General features: G+C 46.1%; 1 long non-coding RNA gene across 8 annotated transcripts in view; it reads right to left on the bottom strand.

The window, feature by feature from the left end:
* The window catches only part of LOC106016989 (uncharacterized), a 54,615-nt gene that overhangs the window by 18,091 nt on the left and 16,093 nt on the right, over positions 1-20,431 (bottom strand). The window contains exons 4-13 of one of the 8 annotated variants that reach the window (XR_011808012.1): positions 15,529-15,580; positions 11,683-15,203; positions 9,663-9,785; positions 7,711-8,609; positions 4,904-5,234; positions 3,790-3,944; positions 3,549-3,680; positions 3,276-3,393; positions 2,953-3,184; positions 277-1,218 (exon numbers count right to left, since the gene is read on the bottom strand). This is a non-coding gene — a long non-coding RNA (uncharacterized lncRNA). Of the gene's footprint in view, positions 1-276; positions 1,219-2,907; positions 3,394-3,548; positions 3,681-3,789; positions 3,945-4,903; positions 5,235-7,710; positions 8,610-9,662; positions 9,786-11,682; positions 15,204-15,528; positions 15,581-20,431 lie in introns of all 8 variants that reach the window. The other 7 variants (XR_011808011.1, XR_011808013.1, XR_011808010.1 and 4 more) reach the window with 7 other exon arrangements.

The raw sequence follows: 20,431 nt of genomic DNA on the forward strand, positions 1-20,431 counted from the left end.
CTCCCCTTCTGATCCCTTCCCCTGCCACACTGGTTATCCAGTCTCTGGGGAGGTGAGGAGGCACTGGGAGAAGTCACAGCTGCTTATTTCCTCCACAACACCTACACAGAGCATGGACTGGTGGCTTTGGACCACCTTAGCTGCACGTAGCTGGTGGGACGCTGCATTAATCCAGCTGCTGAGATCATTGATGGGTTGTTCATCAGAACATCTGCCCGTGGAGGAACCCCCACCTCGGTACCTGAGGCCACCCCAGAGATTGTTTCAATAACTTACGAATGAGGCTTCCTAAGCAATTTAGGTGCTTTTGGTAATTTTATCCCAAACCCTTTTTCTTCTGATATTTTGCTCAATTCACTGGGAAATGAAGCACTGTGATTTCCCAGTCCTGGCAGTCTTCAACTTCACCACGAAGTTCACCATGAAAACTGCAGAGTTACACAAGGGATGCCTGGGATAACCAGTAGGTGTGCAGAAACGGGCCTCGGCAGAGCTGTCCAAGAGCTCAGATGCAAAACTGCAGGGAAGGTGGTACCAGCGAGAAGTGATCTCCCCATGTTTGCTCCGCCAGCTTTGCTCCAACGCATCAGCTCTCATGCACCAAGGAAATGACCGCAGCTCCGTATGCGCACAGTCTTTGTTGTAGAGAAGTGTTCATACACGCTGAGCTGGTTCTACATCAGCAATCACCATAAAATATTAACTGAAAAAGTGAAGAGTATATTCCTTTTTATGTCTTATGCAAAGGCAACAGCTACTGAAAGCAAGAGGGATTCAGGCGAGCGCTCCACAAGATGTGACTGGAATATGTTTCTTCTGAAGTCCTCTAATCAGAAATAGTAATATATTCCTTTTTTCCCCCCTAAGACTTGGAAATCACATTTTAGCGCCTGCCACAGGACTGTCAGGATCAGCATTTCATGAAGCCATTCAGCCTTTATCAACATCCAACAGCATTGTAACTCAGGAATAATTAATGTAATATTAACATAGAGTTATCACGACAGGTAAGAACGTACGTGCTCAACATCAGATTCATTTAGCATTTACTGCAATAATGTGATCAGCATGGAGTCATTTAACAGAAATGTCAGCTTCAGCAGGATGTCTTGAGGCAGTCAAGAGCATCTCCAAGGCGTACCTCTTGCTGTATGTACCAGCCTCAAGCTCTCCAGAGTGCTCCTTCTGAGGGCCGTCTTGGGAAGCTGCACCATGACTCTGTGTCAAAACAAAACAAAAAAAGAAACAATTCAGTAAAACCCACTTTGCTGAGGTATATAACACGTATCTTTATTTCCACTCATGAACTATAGCAGGTAAATCATACATACAGAATATTTAGGAAGGACTGTAGTCTATAGAGAGTCTGTAGAGCTCTATTTGTGCATTTATATAAGCATACTGATGGGAAAGTAGCTAAAATTCAATTTGTATATCCATTCTCTCAAATGGGGGAACATGCTGTGGCTTTTGTAGAAATTGTTTCTTGACTTAAAAGTGGATACAAAATTATTTACACTACTATGCTGCTATATACACACGTATTTATATATATAAATATAAATTCAGTGAAAGGTTTTGCTTCATAACAAAGGAAGAGAGATAAGCTGCTTTTCCTCATATCTGGGAAGGATTTACTGTCTTTCAGAACAACCAGGTTCAGCAGTTGGGATCCTGATTCCTGCATTTCTGTTCCCTCTGTTCCCAGGAATACTCCTGTGCAGCCAAAAGGAAAAGGAGCCTGTCTGAAGGGTTTCACTGCTCAGAGCTGCAGTAAATGTCTAGTGGGATTTGCAAACACAGCAAGGCTGCTACCTTATGCTGATATTAGCAGGAGCAAGGTGCCCAGGCATGCTGAAAAATCCCTGCAGCTACTCGAGTCTCACTTGTAACAGCACGGTGCCTGTGACAGACCGCCTGGAGCCAGGACCCCACTGAATTTCAGTGGAGCTGGGACACCTGGATCTAGCAAAACCCTGCAGCCGTGATCACTGGCAGTGCTGGAGCTCACACCCCCAGCTGTATCCGTGCTGCAGCCTAGTTCTTCCATCCAGCTCATTTTCCTCGAGCTGCCATGCCTGCTCCAAAACCAGGGTACAAAGAACAGGGAACAATGAACACACACAGAGAAGTAAAAACCTCTGCTCAGCATGATAAGCCCCAAAGGCCAGATTCTGCACCATCAATCACAGAGATGACATAGGGAGCGTGCAGTGGAAGGGGTGACGGATCAAGCCTGACTCAGGAGACACTCCTCATGCTACCCTGACTGCCTGAAGCAGCGGTGACACCACCTACTGCAGTCTCCTTGCGATCCATGGGGCTTTAACAGCGTGTCAAACATGTCTTGCACGAGCACCACGTCTGTCTTTATGTATTTTTTTTTTTAATAGCTCTTCCCACAGATAAAACCTGAGGCTCGAAATTATGCCTAGGTGTAGTTCCAACACACTGCCTTTCCCTGAGGCACCAGCGAAGAAGGCTGGTTGCAGTGGAGACACTTGTACATGAGAACGTCTCACTGCAGGGCTGGGAGCAGGCAAATCAGCCTCTGCAGCCTCAGACAACACGCTGCAGCTGAGTCCCACCACTTTTCGGAGAGTGCCATGCTTGTTTGACTGCGTACAGACCGAGTGCTATAGAAAAATGTAAATATTTTTACGGCCTTGCTTGCTTAAAAGCCTACAAGGATGGCTGGCTAAGTGGAAAGGAATGCTGTGCACACACAGCAGAACAAATTTAATGAAAGACAGAACCCAGAGGTATTCTTTAACCCAGAGACGGAGTGCTTTGCATTGTTAAACAGCGATTGTTTAGTGCGCCACAAAGAGAGCATTAAAGTCTAGATAACGCAATTAATAATGAACTCTCCAACACAAAGTACTGTCCCCATCAGCATGACCTCACCCTCTTCGTGCACAGAACACAGGCTGGCTTTACAGAGCTACTCACTCGTCTTGTCTTGCATTTGAGAAACCGGCCAAGTGCCCATTCCACTCCGTGCTGCTGGATTGGGATGGTGCAGGTGGAGCCAGGCTCCTCTCTGAGGTGCACAGGGAAAGGACAAGGGGCGATGAGAACAAGATAGAAGACAGGAAAATCCACTTGGATATTAGGAACAGTGTTCTCACTCTGAGAGCAGTCAAACATCAGTGTGGTGCAGAGAGACTGTGGGTTCCCTGTTCTTGGAGATACAAAACCATCAACCAGGCACAGCCCTGAGCAACTTCATTCGGTTGGCCCTGTGCTCACCAGGGACTGGATGAGGTACGTACAGGGACTCCTTCCAGCCTCTGTTATTCTGCAGTTCTTTGGTTATCCCCAAAGGGCACTTTTGAACGAGGTATTTGTCACTGTCTCTTTTCTTGCCTGCCTCCCATGTCAGTGCATCACCTGGGGAACACAATGGTGTGAATACCCACTTAACAATAACAACGAAAAAAAGGCAAAAAACTCATAAAAGAGTCAACAAAAACCCTGAGCTGAGGTCTCCGAGCTGTCACCACTGAGTGTCTCCAGTAACCACAGGTGAGACCTCTCAGAGTCACCTCTCTTATCCAAGCCCCTGCCTGGTGAGAAGCACAGCCCCCGGCTGCTTGCTACCAGGCCGGCAGGAAAATCGCTGCCTGTCAACAGCGCACGTCAGCAGCAAGATCACAGGCAGCCAGCATCACCATCAGCTGACAAAAAAAAATAAAAAAATCAAAGGCAGCCTAGATCTCCCTCGCCCTGCTCCGTCTTTCAACACCACGTTCAAATCAGCTCTGAGAGCAGTCATGTTCCACTTACTTTATGGCTCCATGTCCCTTCAGATGTTACCGTCTCAGCGAGGCACGGTCTCTGGCGTGGGGATCTCCTGTCCAACCCACTGGGATACAGCTCCAGAGAGGCCAGGAGAACTACACAAGGTGTAAAATCTTCTGGAAGGGAGCCTAGACGCAATACTGAAGACGACATAGGAGAGGTAAGCCCTGCAAAAAGCTTGGCAGCATCCTAATGCAGTTAATTTTTTTAAATACATTTATTTATTTTTCGTCATCAGTGATTATGAAGCTCGTGTTTAACCTGGGGGGGGGGGGGGGGGGAAATGAAACAAAGACTTGTGGATGGATAAAAGCCCATCTAAAATATTAGAGCCATTGTTACGGCTGAACATTACAACCATGTCAAATTGTTTCTTCAAATATAAACGCTGCAATTATGCTAAATGCGAAGTTGCTGCTTCCCATTTAACGAGCCCCTGGCCTTCCCTGCATGCTGGGAAAAAAAAAAAAAAAAAAGCAAAAAAAACAAACAAGTAGACAAGGTTTAGCTGGGCCAGGTCAAAAGCACATATTTCTCAAGTCCTGTGTCAGCTTAATCTAAATTGCACAGCACGTGGTCTCTGTCTGCTCGTGGACATCTCCCCCTCGATGCTGGGGCTCACACTGATGTCTTTCTGCCTGTTCAGACCCCGTTCTTCAAATCCATTTTATCCCCACAGTTCCCTGCTGCCTTTCTCCTGGTTCCTCCTGCAGCCCCTGCCTGGACCCTCGCTGCCTTGAGGCACCAGGGATGCTGATCCTTTCCCCTGTGTCACCATCCACAGACTCTCTGCTCAGTGACGAAGGATTTGAATTTGTCTTGCTCTTGGATGCATTTGGAGCATCTTGCCTTGAGTCTGAATTGAGAGGCTTCAGCAAAGCTGAGCACGGCTGCAGCAGTGACCCAGGGAGCTGTGAAGGGGCCCGTGGTCTTGTAACAGCACGACTGGAGAGGGTTTCCATTGGGCTTTTACGTGGCCTCGTTCCCCTTCTCCTGCTGTTTCTGGCTCCAGTTCCAGCCGCATGCGAACAATGCGCCCTGTGTGCATGTTTCCCATTTGGCGCACAACCTTGTAAAACATTTTTAATATGTGACTTACAGTGGTTCTGGCTTGGGCTGAAACTGTTAGCCTCCAAAACTCAGCAAGGGTAGGCTGGTAGAAAGCATTCAGAGGGAAAGGCAGGAGCAGGCAGGCAGGGTGAAGGCTCTCAGGCCACTGGCAGCCCCAGCACTATGAGACGCAATAAGCAAAGAGATTGTTCCTCCCTCCGCCAGCATTAGCTCCACATCATCCCTGCTTCCAGAAGTGACATCTCCTGGTAGGAAGCAATGCTGATGGCCGCTCACTTAGACATCAAAAGCAGAAGCAACCAAAAGTTACCGCAGTGTCTGAGCCAGATCCGTTTATGACATTTTCTTCCCCCAGAAAACTGCAAGAAAAAAATAAAATACTACTGGAATCACATAAGGAATGGAGAAAACAACGACATTATGCTTAAACTGGATGGTGTGTGTGTGATAATTTTATAGCAGGAATGTATTTTAAAGGGAATTTTCATGAAAAGCAACGTCTAGTTTACAAGCCCCAGGCAGCCCCGTTTGTCATCATTCGAAGTCCTTAAATGATCTCTCCAAACGCTCAAGTAACTACACCAGGCACAGCACCCTGTTCGAATTCCAGTTTCTTATTAGACTTCAATAAAGTCTCAACTGGAAAAGATAATACAAACTTCCTGTCCTAAAAACTGCTGCCACATGCCGTGAAGGCAGCAGGGGAACGAGGCAGCGCTGTGCCGTGTGTCTGACCAGCAGATGCAGCACTCGAGTCTCCCTCACGGTGAAAGGCATTACGAAATGGAAGACTGCTCCGATTTGATTTTACATACATATATTACGAGACGATGTAACCTCCACTTCGAGTGCTGACAAAACACACTTAATCGCCTCTTTGAGGAGTTTTACAGAGTTGTTGCTGCAGTGTGAAGTGCAGAGAAACGTTTCAGAGCCTAGCCAGGATGTTTTCTTCACAGGTTGAAGCACACGAGACAAGTGCAGAAGCCTGAAAGGCTCCCCAGACTCTGCTCTATGAAGAGTCATTGGGGGAGGTTCTTAAAATAACCCATCGGCTCGAGGATCTTGAGTTTAATCCCTGTTTCAAGCTGCTTTATACCACAGTTCTGTCAAGGAAACGAGCACTAAACAATGCCTAAAAAGCATTTAGGCAGCACCTGAGTGTGTCAGGTCTGTGGCACCCGTTGGGATGTGCCTGCTGGGTGCTCCCCAAGGGGTCACCCATGATCGCAGCCACTGTCCTGTGACTCCCCCCCGATGCCCTGTTCCTAGGTGTGCCCAGACCACCGAGCTCACTCACTCTGCTTGAGGTTTCAAACCTCATTAAGACAGCCCACTAATTATCATCTCCCTTCATACGAAGCCTGCACCTCTCCCCTCTGCCTAGAAACGCTGCATTCCTCAGCTGCACCTATCTGCAGTGGCTGAGCTGACGGAAGGCTCCTCGAGGCACTGTGGAAGGAAAAAGGGTCACCCAGCTGCTACCCGAACCCCTGGAGCTCTGAGGCTAGAAAGGATTTGGGGTAGAAACGTTGGGGCTGCCTGACTGTAACCAGGGCTGGAGTTGCATCAGACACTGCAAATGTGCTTTGGCCACGAAAGGTGAACGGAGATGCCAGAAAAAGCTTGGAGGTCTCATTTTGTCTTTTTTTTTTTTTTTTTTTTGGTAAGAGTTTTCCTTTAGTTCAGCCATTTCATCTGTCTAAGTCAATTCAGTGAAGTAGCTCCCCCCCTCAGCTCCTGGGAACCACAAAGGGCAGCCCACGGCTCGCTGAAGAACAACATCTCTTTTGGCATATTGATTACCGATACTGCCACTGCACTGCACATGCCAAAACGGGTTTCTGAGAACAGCAGGACTCAGAAATAAAGCACTTCAGTTCAGCAGGCATATTTTCTAGTTACACTTCAAACAGACTGTGCGAAAGTTCTTCATTATTCCCCTCCTGGTTTTCCCTTCTCCAGACCCAAATGCCAGTATTGAGTTTAAAACCTCCACAAAACGCGTTTCCATGCGTTCTGCTGCTCTCTTAAATGAGCTTTTCAACCACGCTCTGGCAGTAGCCTAAATACTCACTGATGGCTTCACAAAAGCAGAGGAAAGAAGCCTTCTTTCTCTTATCTCCACATAAACATTTTTGCTTCAAAGCTAGCCAACAGCCTGAACGAGAGATGAGGGCGCACAAAATGATGTAAATAAGTGCAGCTCATATCAACCAACTGCAAGAGCTGAGCAAGAAGAAGTGAGAGCGCATGTGTGTGTGTACGTGCGTATGTGCACAGGCAATGATATAGGAAAAAATTTCACTGCAGAACTGGTCTGACACTTCCAGATGCTAGGTTACTAGAAGCGAGGTCAGTTGTGCAAACATTTTTTGCCCTCCCTGAACATTTACCTTACACTAGAGCCTCACATTTCAGGATCACATGCTACTTTTTCCATTCCAGACAATTCAGTGCTTAGCAGGGGTGGCACTAACCGAATAAAAAAAATATATTCAACATTTGATTCTCATCATTCATGGTGTTGGCTCACGCCTTACGTACCGTGCATGGTTCCAGCACTTCCCTGAAGGCACAACTACTCATTTTCCATATGGCCCTCAGTGAGATGCCTACTCCTATAGATCCTGACTGCTCACAAGCTCGAATAACAAACCACACAGCTCCCTGGTGAAACAAATAATGGTATTTATTCTTATTTAGGAGATGAAATGGCAAGAGAGATGGCCAGACATGCCCCCTTATGCTAGCATCTATTGTTTTTTTTAGAGGCTGCCTCTTCAGAGGCAACTGCATCCTTGCCAGGGAGGGAAGGCTCAGTGAGGTCTTTACCTGGTGACGAGGTGGCCTTTTTCTCTCAGGAGCTGATGCTGGTGATTCTCACGCAGTCGTCTTCACCTGGGCTGCACCCAGCTCTCTACCTCCCCAGGATTTTCCTGCTGATCAAACGAAGCCCCTGCGACCTCAGCACGTGGAGGAACTGAGAGGACAGCAGCCTGTGTGTGCCCTCCAGGCTCTGTCCAAGCTGCCTGTCATTAAGCAAAACGCTGATCCCAATCCACAAAGCCACCAGTGCACCGGGCTCGATTAGCTCTGCAGCTGTCCTGCCCTGGACAATTAAAAAATGCTTGCCGCCCCCACCCCTTATTTCCTGGGAGCAGGCAGATCAGCTCTTCTGCCTTCAGATTTGACTTCAGCAGAACTGGATTGTCCTCAGGGAGCCCTGGAAGAGCTGGCTCAGCTCCAACTGCTACCAAAATCAGAAGTCCCTTTTTTTTTTTCTTTGTACTCATGAATTTTGAGTCATGCCCCAACATGGCTCTGCATTTCCCCTTTGCCACGGAGTCACACTTCTTCACCGAGGCTTTTTTAGCTAGAAGTTTAGTTAGGACAGAGCAGGCTCCACTGTTCCCGAGTTGGCAGGAAACAACAGTCCCCAGACATTAACATGATGGACATGTCGACACAGGGAAACGTATGGTACCAATTAAGACAGTATCAACAATTATGCAGAACACAGTTGAGTGGATTAATTTGTTGCCTGGAGTAAAGGCTGCCAGTACGGAGCTGGCTGTCAAGAGACACACTTTCATCTCGCATGCTGCCTTGTGCCAAGTAGTATGAAGCCCATGTGCACTACGGATGATCGCCAGGTTTTCTTTTTCCACCAGCAGTGTTGAGCAGGGAAGCAGCAACCAATTAATGTCTCTATGTGCTGCTTCCTCTCTTCCCTGATTAAAAAAAATGGAAAAAAATCCCCAAATGACCATTTTTCCCATAACGCTAAAAGAAGAAGTACAAAGGAGCTGGAAGAAGATGGTGCTTTTCTTGCTCAAAAAGGTTTTCTTTTGCTGAGGGGCTTACATGATAACTCATTTGTCAAACACACTTTTCTTCTCAGTTCTCTCAGCAGAGAGAAGAGAAATGGTTAAGGCGTGTGTGACTTCTTTCCAACTTGCTATTTTTACACTGACCAGAAGGATACTTACACATGCTCTCTCTCCCGCTTCCCACACATCCTTTGCCAAAGAAGATGCAAGATTAGCTCTAAAAAGCTGTGGCTAAGGTCTCCTGCCTTATCAAGTACCTTCTAGAGGATAAGTCAAAACACCTTAATTCTTACAGGTTTGTAGCAGCAAGCAGCTGAGTTTTGCAAAAATCAGCACATTTCCCAAACGCTTCATAAGTCTACGGCTGTCAGAGTATTAAACAGTAAACACAAAAACTAGGACTTGTAAATCATCATTTACTGCATTAATAAGCAGCAGCATTTGAATTCCTGCTAAAGCTTCGTACCAGCTGTGCTTTGTCTCAAAATCCAATTAAAAAAAATCTGCTTATGCTTGTGCCCGCAATATGAAGAATATTGAGCTGCCCTTCACAAACGCCACTGTTGCTTACAGCCCCAAATCATGCTCCCGTTGCTCCATATATAGCCTTGTTCAACAACAGCGTGCCTACCTGGGCTATAAATTACCTTGAGGCTTGGAGTAAGGCCATCCCGAGTAAGGAAACTATTCGTAACACTGCACTCCTTAATTCACTGCAGGCAAAGTCCCCTACCCACTAACACAGCATAAGGTGATCACAATCAGCGATCGAGAAATCCAGTTGTAACACAACATTCCCAGTAACCACCTCCGTCTGGGAGCAGCACAATCTTGAAGTCTGGTTTTCTGTAGGTGTATATCCTACGTGCCTTACTCCTCCAGCCATCACATCTGCAAAATGCTTGCAGTTCAGCAGCCCTCCCATCACAAAACCTTCCAGCCCCTTCCTGTTACCTTTATTCCTACTCCATCACCTTGGGTAAAGGAGCTGGAAGCTGCAGGGTCCCAGAAATGAGCAGAGGAAGGGCTGTCTTTCCCTGAGAACCACACTCCTGCAGGTGTCTCTTTCTTTTGACACTGATTTTCAGGAAAAAAATAAAATAAAATTATCTTTCAGACCATTACCCCTTGACCAATCTTGATCAAAATCAGTCAACACCTAGCAAAGCTTTAGAGGGTGAAGGATGGACAGAGAACGTAAGAGATCAGACCAACACAAATCACATCTGCATATTTATGAGCTGCACAGAAGCGCAGAGGGGCTTCCAGTAAATTGCTCGCCAGGTGCTGAGCGTTAAGTCCGTGGGCATTTGTCTGATTAGCAATATTTGCTGGTATTGCACAGATAACACGGGGCATTTAACAGGATATCGAGCCTTCACGGAGGCACTTCATGATTCCTTCCAGCATCTCAGCCACTGCGCTCAGGAAAGGGAAGAAATCCTCAGTGACTTCCACCCTCAAAAACTGTAACTCTGTGGCATTGCTTGGAGACTTACTTCTGTGCCCAAGCACTTTGCTCCATCTTTCTAACTTAAGACTAATTTTTCTTCATTTCAAGAGCCTCGTGCACAGGGTTGTTTTCTTCACTGGGCTCAGGGATTTGTGCAGACCCAACATCCTCCCAACAAAGAGGTAAAATCTCTACAGGCACTTCCTGGAAAGTTATTTCTGCAGCCCGTAATCCCCTGCCTGCTGCCAGGCACGCCACCTTTCTGGTAAACACCAGCCTGGCTCTCTGCTGGCTGCCTGACACCTCCTCTGCGTGGCGAGGACATGGGCTGTGCGACTCCCAAGCCACGCTAAAGCAAGGCTGCTCCTTATCTGCCGCTTCCAGACGCCTCCGACACAGCCTAAGGGGCAGAGGGGGGCTAGCAGCCATGCCAAGGAGAATCAAGGAAGGTCAAAATGGGACAGAAAAAAATATATCCATCCAGACGTGCCCAAATGGGATTTCTTTTTTAATTGGACATCTAAACATCTACATCTTTAGGAATTTTGATGAGGCTAAAAAATATATATTCCCTCTTCTTTCTCCTTCAGCTGCCATAAACTGCAATAAAAATGGTTCCTCCTAAGCATCTTTTCACTACCTCCTTTTTTCCTTTTGTACCATTCTCCTTGTCTTTTACTATGTTGGAGCTTTTCCAATGTGAAATGTTTTCAAAAATGGCAAGATAATGAAAACATCCCCAAAGCAATAAAAAGAGATGAGATAAGGAAAATAGCTACAAGACTTCATTTAGCCTTTTACACTTGGTAACACAAGAAAAGGAGGACACAGCAAACTTAAAATTCTGAACTATCTACGTATCACCTCATGAAAAAAAAGAAGCAAAATAGAAAAACAAAACAAAAACTCTGAAGTTTTTTTTCTCTAGGAAGTACTTGTGAATACATGGAGATAAGCACCTTCCAAAAGATAAGTCAGGTTTTGGTTAAGCCTCATTTTTTTTTTTTTCTGCAGGAAACATTCCACTGGGAAAAACCTGGAAGCCAGCTCATTGTCATGGAAATTCAGTCATCACCATCGCATGATCAGCAATTAGTAGGAAAATGATGCCACGTCGACTGCTTCCCTGGCAATTTAGGGCAGAGAGGAGCTTCAGGAGGCCTCAAGTAATGGGAGAAGATACAGGCCAGCATGTGGGATAAGAGGGAGGACAGTTATTCTGCAGCACTGGTGGAATCAGTGTGAGCTTGCGACCCTCCCGCAAGGAAGAGGATTGTGGAGCCCATGCCTTTGGGGTAAGCTGAAATAAAAGGCAGCAAAACAATTTGATTCCAGCCAGCTCTCAAATAAATGTCTCGGGCATTCAAATATACTAAAATATTAAGCACTGTTGAAGTATTGATGTGCTTGAAAGTTAAACGTATTCTTCTCCAGGACTGGAGACTGCAAGCTCAAGAGCGATGGCAATCCTCCCACCAACCTTCAGATATTAAGGACATCCCTGGAGACATTTCGACTTACAGTGCTCTGAAAGCTTCCTTAGGAGAGGAGATAACTGGCCAGGCCCCTGCTGGTGCTGTCTTGGTGGCTGTGTTTGAGATGAGACAGAGGCTGTGCATGAAAAGTGGAGGTCTGCTGGTCCAAACGCACCTCCTGTTCTGTCATGTCCAAAGACAAGGAGCTCACTGGAGGAAACACAAAGCTTTATTGCAACTGCAGCTACACCTATCTACAAGGTAAAACCTCTCCAAACATGTGTCTTCTTGGCTGTCTCAAGCAGCAGGACCAGGTTGAGTCCTGAGATCAGTTGTCTCTCATGTCCTCTCCTCAGGGAGCGCTCACATCCTCACACTCTGCTTCCCAAGTCAAAATCTGCAAATGCAGGGCGCTCTCTAGTGTCTCTGCTCTGCCTGGGAGAAGCACAAGTATCCCAAAGCACCGACACCATTCCAGACAGTGCATAAACACCGGGCAGAGGGATGCCCGAGGCCTGCTATAAATTAAGAAGTTTGCCAGTGTATCTGTTGGAGCGAAGACTCCCAGACTGGCCATCAGCATTGTGCAATGTGGGCTGTGAGCTGGGGTGTGAGCTCAAAGGAGCAATTCTCAGGGAGGAGCTGGCTCAGAGACGGCAGCAGGGAGGGTTCAGCGGGCCTCCTCCCTTCACCACTGCACTGGGGGACGAGGTGAGGGCAGAGCACGTTTCTAGCTGCTGAAAATGAGCACAAGCCAAAACAGTGGGCGCAAAGTGGCACCTGCTTTGATTTCCCCTTAAACGGCTCGTTGATCCCTTTATCACTGCACTTTCTACCGCCACAGTGCCTCCTTCTCCTGTGCTCCTCTGATGCTGACAGCTCCCGACAGCAAGGCAGCACATCCCACAGCCCCACAGCCTCAGGTCCAGCTGTGCTCGCCTGAACGACAAGATCGATGTGGCAATCTGCAGCAGAACATATGAGATCCCCCTTCTCCCTCTCTCCTTTAATATACGTTTCACATTAAATCAGCATCCAAAGGGAGGCTCCTCTAGTGCCCGAGAGAACCGATTTTCTTCGAGCTCGCGACGCTGTCTGGTGATGAGGGGGGAAATATGCTTGCACCGTGTAATTGATTTGATGCACGCCACGTTTCGGTGGGATAAACGCTCCCCCCCACATTCCTCACATCCCAGTGTCTCCAGCCTAAGCTCCTTGTTGAAGTGCGTTGGGAGCCCATCAGACACTGAGTAGTTTTGACGTGAAGATAAATGCTCTTATCTTCAGCTCCCGACGTTGCTTCTCTCCATAAGCACTCCCAACAGTTTTCACTGTTTAGACTGCTCTTCAGCTGGGGATGGGAATATGGAGACACCGCTTCATCTACCTTTTATTTCATCAAACTTCTCTGCTGGGGCTGTAAGCTGGGCTTGTCACCAAACCAGACAACTTCCACTGGGACGCAGCACCACGATTCACGGGGAACAGATGAAGGCTTCATCCAGGCAACACCCTTCAGCACCTGCACAAACCTGTGGCTTAAGCTTATCTCTTGCTTCATGGGCTTAGCATGTCCCAGGTGGACACGTGTCTCCAGAACCTCTCACACAACTGCAGTACACCAGCAAAATTACTCACCCAAACAGTACCGTGCTGCTGAGGCACCTTTCCAAGCAAACACTGAAACATAAATATCTTTCAAGAGGCCGGTGAAAGAACCAGGAAAGAAAACCTGGTCCTTCGTCTCCAAATCCTCCATCTCTTTCTGCAGCCAGCTGACCCTCAGCTCAGCCTCTCATCCCCGAGCAGAGGGCTGAGAAGCCTGCCTCGTGCTTTCAACCTCCCCTGGCTGGAGGGCCACCTACAGATCCCAAACCCGAACACAGAGGCACAGCTCAGCTGAAGCCCAGGGAAAGCCCCGGTGATTTGAACGGATCTAGGGTTTCACTCTCTGCTTCCCTACGTGGAGATTAAATAAATATTCCCTGGCTCCAAAAGCACCACACACGCCTGCCTGAGTTCAATGAGATATTTACTTTCAAGATGCAGAAAAGTCGCAATCATTTCCAGCAGTATGGCAGGGGATGAGCTTTAGGGCCAAAAAGGTATCCATTTCAGGCATCATAAATCCAGCCCATGTGTCTTTAATGCAGTGGAACAGACTTTGACAGGAAAAATGAAAGAGAGATTAAAGAAAAAAAATATCCAAGAGAACACGTTGCCAGGAGAAATAATATAAAAATGCCTGAAGTATATGAGGAGGAAAATGCCTCGAGAAAGAGCAGGTCTCAGAGCCCCAGCAAGCAGGGGGAGCAATCAAATAAGGAGATTGCAACCAAGCCAAACAGAGTCTTTGTAATCAGTACGCACACCGGAGTATGACTGGGGTTAGGAAAAGGTTGCAGAAATGTTATTCTGGGAGTAACTGCTTATGCTGAGACACTACCTGACACACAAGAATAAAGTAAATAATATGAGGAGCACTGGAAAAAACTCAAGACACTGCAGTGAACTGAATCAGCCAGGCTGACAGCAGCTTGCTAAAGGCACCAGCCAACAAAGTAACTAAGCTCACAACAAGAACATGGAATTCATCTTTATGCTGCTGTCACTGCAGAGGGACCCAAGTGATACACGCCTTTTAGAAAAGGACCGAGATCATTCTGGGATGAGCCCAACAATTGCCGTGTTCCCAAATTGAGAAAAACAACCAAGAAAAAATCATGCAGCTTGGTATGAAACCCCCTCAGGCCAACTGCAGCAGCAGATTTTTGAAGTAAGTGAAATTATTCTGAATTTCTAGTAGAGGAATCCAGCTTTGATTCTGCCCAGAGCATTCTGTACGAGCCTTTGAACTGTGGCAATGAAATATTCAGCTGCACAAATCAACAAGCCTATATCCATACCCAGCTCCAACGAAGAGTCACACAGTTGTCTATAACAAACAATATTTTCAAACAATTTATCTTTAAAATTTCAGGCAGGAGATAAACTCAGGGTTTTTTTGGCCTCAGTTGGAAAGCCACCTAGACCATCCACACGCTCACATTTCAGGGGGAAGTCTTCAATTCACATTTCCGTTGCATTCACTTCAATGCAGTGACCTCCCCTCTCTGCCCTGCAAAATGCTAATCACAAACCAACCCAAATTTCATCCTGTGTGTGCAGAAGGCATCACGCTTCTGGTCCCGCATGCTAACCACGAGACTGCACTGCTTTAACAAGGGTGGCTAGCCTTTGGGTCCATTGCTAGCACTGACCACTAACATCTGAATTCACACAGAACAGACAGAAACAGCAATCGTAGCTGGTGACCGAAGTTACATCCAGAGTTGAGCTGCATAGATTTAGACCTCTTACTGAGGGAGCTCACACCTCACAAAGAAACAAACAGTACAGTGTGTTGTAGGAAACAGCTATAAGAAAGCAGCCAAAAACGCAGCTCCCACCAACCAAACTTCTCTGGCAGGCACAGCAGGATCAGGATTTTTCCGTAGGATGAACGGTTTGCTCCTACTTTGGCTTGGTTCATGACAGCTATATTCCAAGGCACCTCCTGAAAGATACCTGGAAAGCAAGATGCAGATGTCTTACAGATGTTCATATACACCAGTTTTGAGTTTTACAGACATCCTGATATGTCAGACTGTCAGTTCTCTGTGCTATTTGAGAAACTGTTTTGTGATCTATTTAATGAATCAGCTACAGAGAAGAGAACTCTTCATAATTCAGTTTTAAGGTCTGGTCCTATCACACAAATCAAAGATTGAATCAGTCTTACAGGTTCCTCACTACAATCCACGGCAAGGACAATGAAGCATATCAGAACTACAACTTAAAGTTATAACCAGCTCCATGCTGGAAGCTGTGCCAATACTCATCAGCTGATTACCTGCAAAACACTGCCACTCGTGCTTCCCTCTGGAGAGCTTGTTGAGATCAATCTGTAAGATTAAACAGGACAAGAGTACTAGTTTCCTCATGCACCTTAGCAGTAGTTGTTAACCTGCCGAATTTACTAGTTTTCTCTCAAGACTGCAGGCTTTTCACCCTGTCTATAGGGTGGAAACACTGCACAGAACACTGTTGTTACAGTTTCAAATAAATAAACAAAAAAAGGTGTTGAGTAATTTATGCATTAAACTGTTCAACAGCACATTTTTATTTCCCCCTTTCTTCTCACAAGTTGTAAGATCAGGCATAGAAATCCACCAGCTTTCTCACAGAGCAAAATTTTAAGCAACTGCTTTGTTTCGTGTTTTAAACCCCACATTGCTCAGACTTTCTGCTTCAGGCCACTGACACAAAATTTACCAGAAATTTTCCCTGGGGCTACAAAGGGATTATGCAGCAAGAACAAAACCCTTGCAAAAAAGCAGGCACCGATTTTGATTCTTGACTTCTCTCCATCAGGTTTAGGAAGCCCTGCAAAGCACAGAGGAATTATCATTGGAAAGTAGCTTGGCAACGCTGGTATGGATGCACTGCTACTGAGTGTTTTCTGCAGCTTCACACCCAGACAGATCAAAGCCAGCAGGATTACCTGAGTTACCTACGGACTTCTTGCTAGCAACCGGTCCAAATTATTTCTGCGTGCATATCTCAGTGTGCTCTCTGCTGTCAGCATCCATTAGTACAGCTGGAGCAGGACTGTGCTGGTTTTGTACATCAACATTTTAGAAAGGAGAGGGGAAGCTTGGGGTTTGGTTTGACATGATCAGCTGCAGTTGTAGGGCTTTTTATTATCTACCTACGTTTACCAGTGATGTGCCTTGTACCTATGGCAGGTCACAGCCATGCCTAAGAAGTGCACTAACTGCTGCTCAGCCAGCAACACGAGCTGGTAATAACAGAGCAACCCTGCATGACTTCAGCCTCGCTCCATCAGAAGGAAACCACTCTGAGCACACTGGTGCAGTACCTATGGGGTTACTGTGAAAGCACAAGGACTGATGCCAGGTGAGGAGCCCCACAGGCACTACATCACTAATGCAGGGGCATACCACGCACAGCACCATGCTGAGCACCACATCTTTGTGCTGTCTCTGGTATCTCTGCAAGCAAACATCGAGCTGCACTCGAATGGCATGTTTGTCCCTGTATTCCCCTACTAGATTCCAACCCATTGCTGTAACCAAGATGAGTAATAGTGGAAGAACAACAGAGAATTGTTTGTGATCAAGGTGTTTTCTGAAGCCAGCAGTGATTTTAAGGGACTCTATACGTTGGTAAAACCCAAGAGTAACTCAAATTTCAGAAAGTGAAGGCACTCTGAAAAACAGACCTCTTTAAAGCATCCCCAGCTGAGAGCCCCAAAGCAGCTGGCTCACCAGCCATTTTCCAAATGCTGGGCCAATATTTGCATGTACAATGGAGTATTACGATTTCCAGATAGCAGTATGTGAAATTAATCAGCCCCAAAGCCAAAACACTTCATCAGCCCCAAACCACTTAGTACTGAAGCTTGATGAAAGCTCTGAGTGAAAATTCAGGTATTGTCAGCAAAGGTCTTTTGAATGGCAGTTTCTCTCAAGTGTCCTGGACTAGAAAAGTGCTAACGCATAGGCAAAAAGAAACGTGAGGCAAAACCAAACGTGAATGTGTTTGATGAAAAATTCTTCTTTAGCTAAAAGCTGCATATTGACAACCCTCAGTGCTGCCTCTTTTCATCGCTGCTAGACTATGCTTGACATCGCCCCAGTTTCTGAATCTGCTAAAGGCACAGGGAGACAAGTTGGGGCTCAGAGGAGCAGGACGAAGCCTTTGCTGCTACCCAGGCACTCGTGGTCATTATCCTGTCTGAAACATTCCTGTATGAAAAGCATTTCTTAGCCTAGATTCAGCAAAGCACTTAAGCACATGCTGAACGCAGTCAAATCAAGACTGGACAAGAAACGAGCTGTCGTTGCATCAGCTGTTACAAAACTCACTGCAGAAGCACATAATGAAGCTGTACGGCCTGCTCCATGTGAAAGTTCCTACCTGGAAAAAAAAATAAACCACATCCTTAATCCACTTCAGCAAAGTGCTTTGTACTGTCAGGACTTTGATCAAGCTCAGGACTGAAAATAAGTCTATATTACTTGTTTACTCCTAGCAAAAATAACCCAGTCCCAAGGAATTGGGGATTTTTAACCCATTGCACTGGAAACTGTAGCTGACAAGCTTTCTTCCCCAAATAATATGACATTCTGAAATTCAGTTTAATTTGGTGCTTTTCTTTCTCTCTTCTTTAAAACATATAGAGCAAAAAGCTGTTCTAATGTATTTCTCCAGCAGTTCACTCCTGCAGAATAAAGAAATATCGAGAGCAAAATGGAAATAGCAGAAGGGTAACTTATCCAGCTGATTAACTCCACCCCTCCCAAGGATGTGACTTTTGGACATAACGGCTGCAATAAAGCACTGTCAGTCCAGGCTCTAAGGCTGAAATTCTCCCTCCTGGCAGCGCAGCACACACCCTTGGCATGAGGCAGCTTTGTGTCCTAATCTGCAGCTGCCAGACCCCAGGCCCAGTCACCCATGCGAGCTAGGGCAGCCCTGCCTGCTGCCAGACATCCCTGCAAGCGAGGGGCAGCAGGATTCAGGAATAATCTCAACGCGTCGCCTTCTACCAGGACTGGCTGCCACGGAGGGACTGCCTAGCAATTATTTTTCAGTTGCTCTTAACCTAGGGCTCCTTGAGGCAAAGCTGAACGGCAAGGTGGAGGTGGCAACAGCTCTGTAAACTCGAGCAGCTAACCCAGATCTGATGTTAAAAGCCCTCCACATCCGATAACTGAGACCTTTACAATAAACAATCTTCGTGAGGACTGCTTAAATTCACCTCCAGGGTTCTCCAATCTCACAGCTTTGCAGAAAAATCATCTCCTTTATGCTATTACGCTCTCAGAAATCCACTTTCAGCGCAGGAGCAACCACTGACTTGCACTCCCCTCTGCCTCAAGTAGCTGCTTGCCTTTTTATAAACAAATTCACCTGCAGCTGCTATAAAGCAGTAACAAGTCTCAGAGGGAATGTTACGTTACATATTCACGTTACACACTGGTGTGTTTTAGGAAAGAGATAGAGCTCACAAGTTAGAGGATGATAGCATTTAGAGAAATAACCCCTCAACTAATTCTTCAAAGAAAAAGACCATTCAGACAAACTGCTGATAGACTCCAGCCTTAAAGGAATTTCCTTCCATTCTGCATTTGGCACCAAGCTCTTTCTGATTTCTGTACCCAGACATATTTTCCTTCAGGGAAAATACATTACAGTTAGAACACTGCCCGGGATTTCATAATATGTATTTATGAAGTTAATCATACTCAAGTCTCTCGAGGCATCTGTTAACCCGGGCTGGTAAATTCCTAATTATCCTTGCAGGACAGAAATATCAATCCTGAGTCCTAGTACAGTGGTTTGCCACATTTAATGTTCAAGGGAAAACCATGTGCTTTAGGCATGATCAATACAGGCTGTCTGGTACTGCAGCGAGCAATTTGCAATGTACACTGAAACACTTCCACTTTATTCATCACCTAAATCTTTTCCCCTCTCTGCCCATTAGATTTCCTCTCACGGAAATCAGGGGAGACCTACTGCGATAAACATCTAGCATAGATGGACACGGATCCTTTCAGCTAGAGTTGTTTTGTTTACAGAACAGCAGATGAGGCAGCACATGATAAGGAAATCAAGAAGTAGCTGCAGAAAAGAAGCAGTTTATTAACTCCACATCCATGCTTGGTAAGATGTGAAGTACAAATTGAGGAAAGCATGGCTTAGGCTAGATACTAGGACTTAATTTTCTAACGATACGGACACCAGGATAGATTTGTCCAGGCAGACTACATAGTCTGTCACTGGAGAGGTTTGGTTTGGACATGGATGGCCTGGCTTTGGGACAGGAGGATGAAGTTGCCACTCTGGGGCCTTGCACAGAGGATTTTGGGGGAAGTCACAGATATGCCAGGCTACAACAGACAAGACCTGGTGGATATTTGTAGCTTTTTAAACACAGAAGAGACTAGCTAAGTGCCTCCTTGTAGAAACTGACTTTGTTGTCTTCCAGCTTCTGTTTAATTACTTCTGACTGACCACAGCGGCAAAGTGCATAACCTGTCACACCATAACCCAAAGCCTACAGCACCTCAGCACAGGTCTTTTCCCAACTAAACTCCTGCACCTCAGTGAAATAAAGCAGAAATTCTCAGGAGAAATCAATCGCAGCAGTGTCACTCCATAGCAGACCACAGCTTTTCTCACTGAGACCTCTTGTCGTTCAAACATGTACAAACACAGCCTGTATTTGCCTCTTGTTGTGGACGCTGCAGTTTAAAACAGCACTTCACTCACACGGTCCAGCACTCGATATATTTCTAATTAGAGCTGCTGTATCAGCATCTGGTGTTTTAAAATACTGCTGCAGTAAATCCTGCAGCTATAAATTTGGTATTTCATAAAGGCAGGCAAGATCTTGTAGACAGAATCTGAGGGGGGGGAAAAAAGCTTTCAATTGAGCCCTGTAATAAAGCATTCCAGAGAGAGAGAGAGGTCAAGCAAGCAAGCTAGATTAGATCCTTCAGTCTGCCTCCTCCACCATGAACAGTGACAACGCAGCATGCAGAAGGGGAATTCCTTGTTTTTAAACATCTTTACAGTAAAAAAAAATAAAATAAAATAAAATAAAATACCATGAGGCTTCCTCCAGTCTTAAGCACCACTTCACAGATTCTGGTTACGTGAGGAAGCCCACCTTCACATGACACACAGAAGTTTTCCATTTCAAAGCCAGCAGATTGGGGAGT

This window comes from Anas platyrhynchos, chromosome 3 (genome assembly GCF_047663525.1).
Source record: "Anas platyrhynchos isolate ZD024472 breed Pekin duck chromosome 3, IASCAAS_PekinDuck_T2T, whole genome shotgun sequence".
In the NCBI taxonomy this organism is placed as follows: Eukaryota; Metazoa; Chordata; class Aves; order Anseriformes; family Anatidae; genus Anas; species Anas platyrhynchos.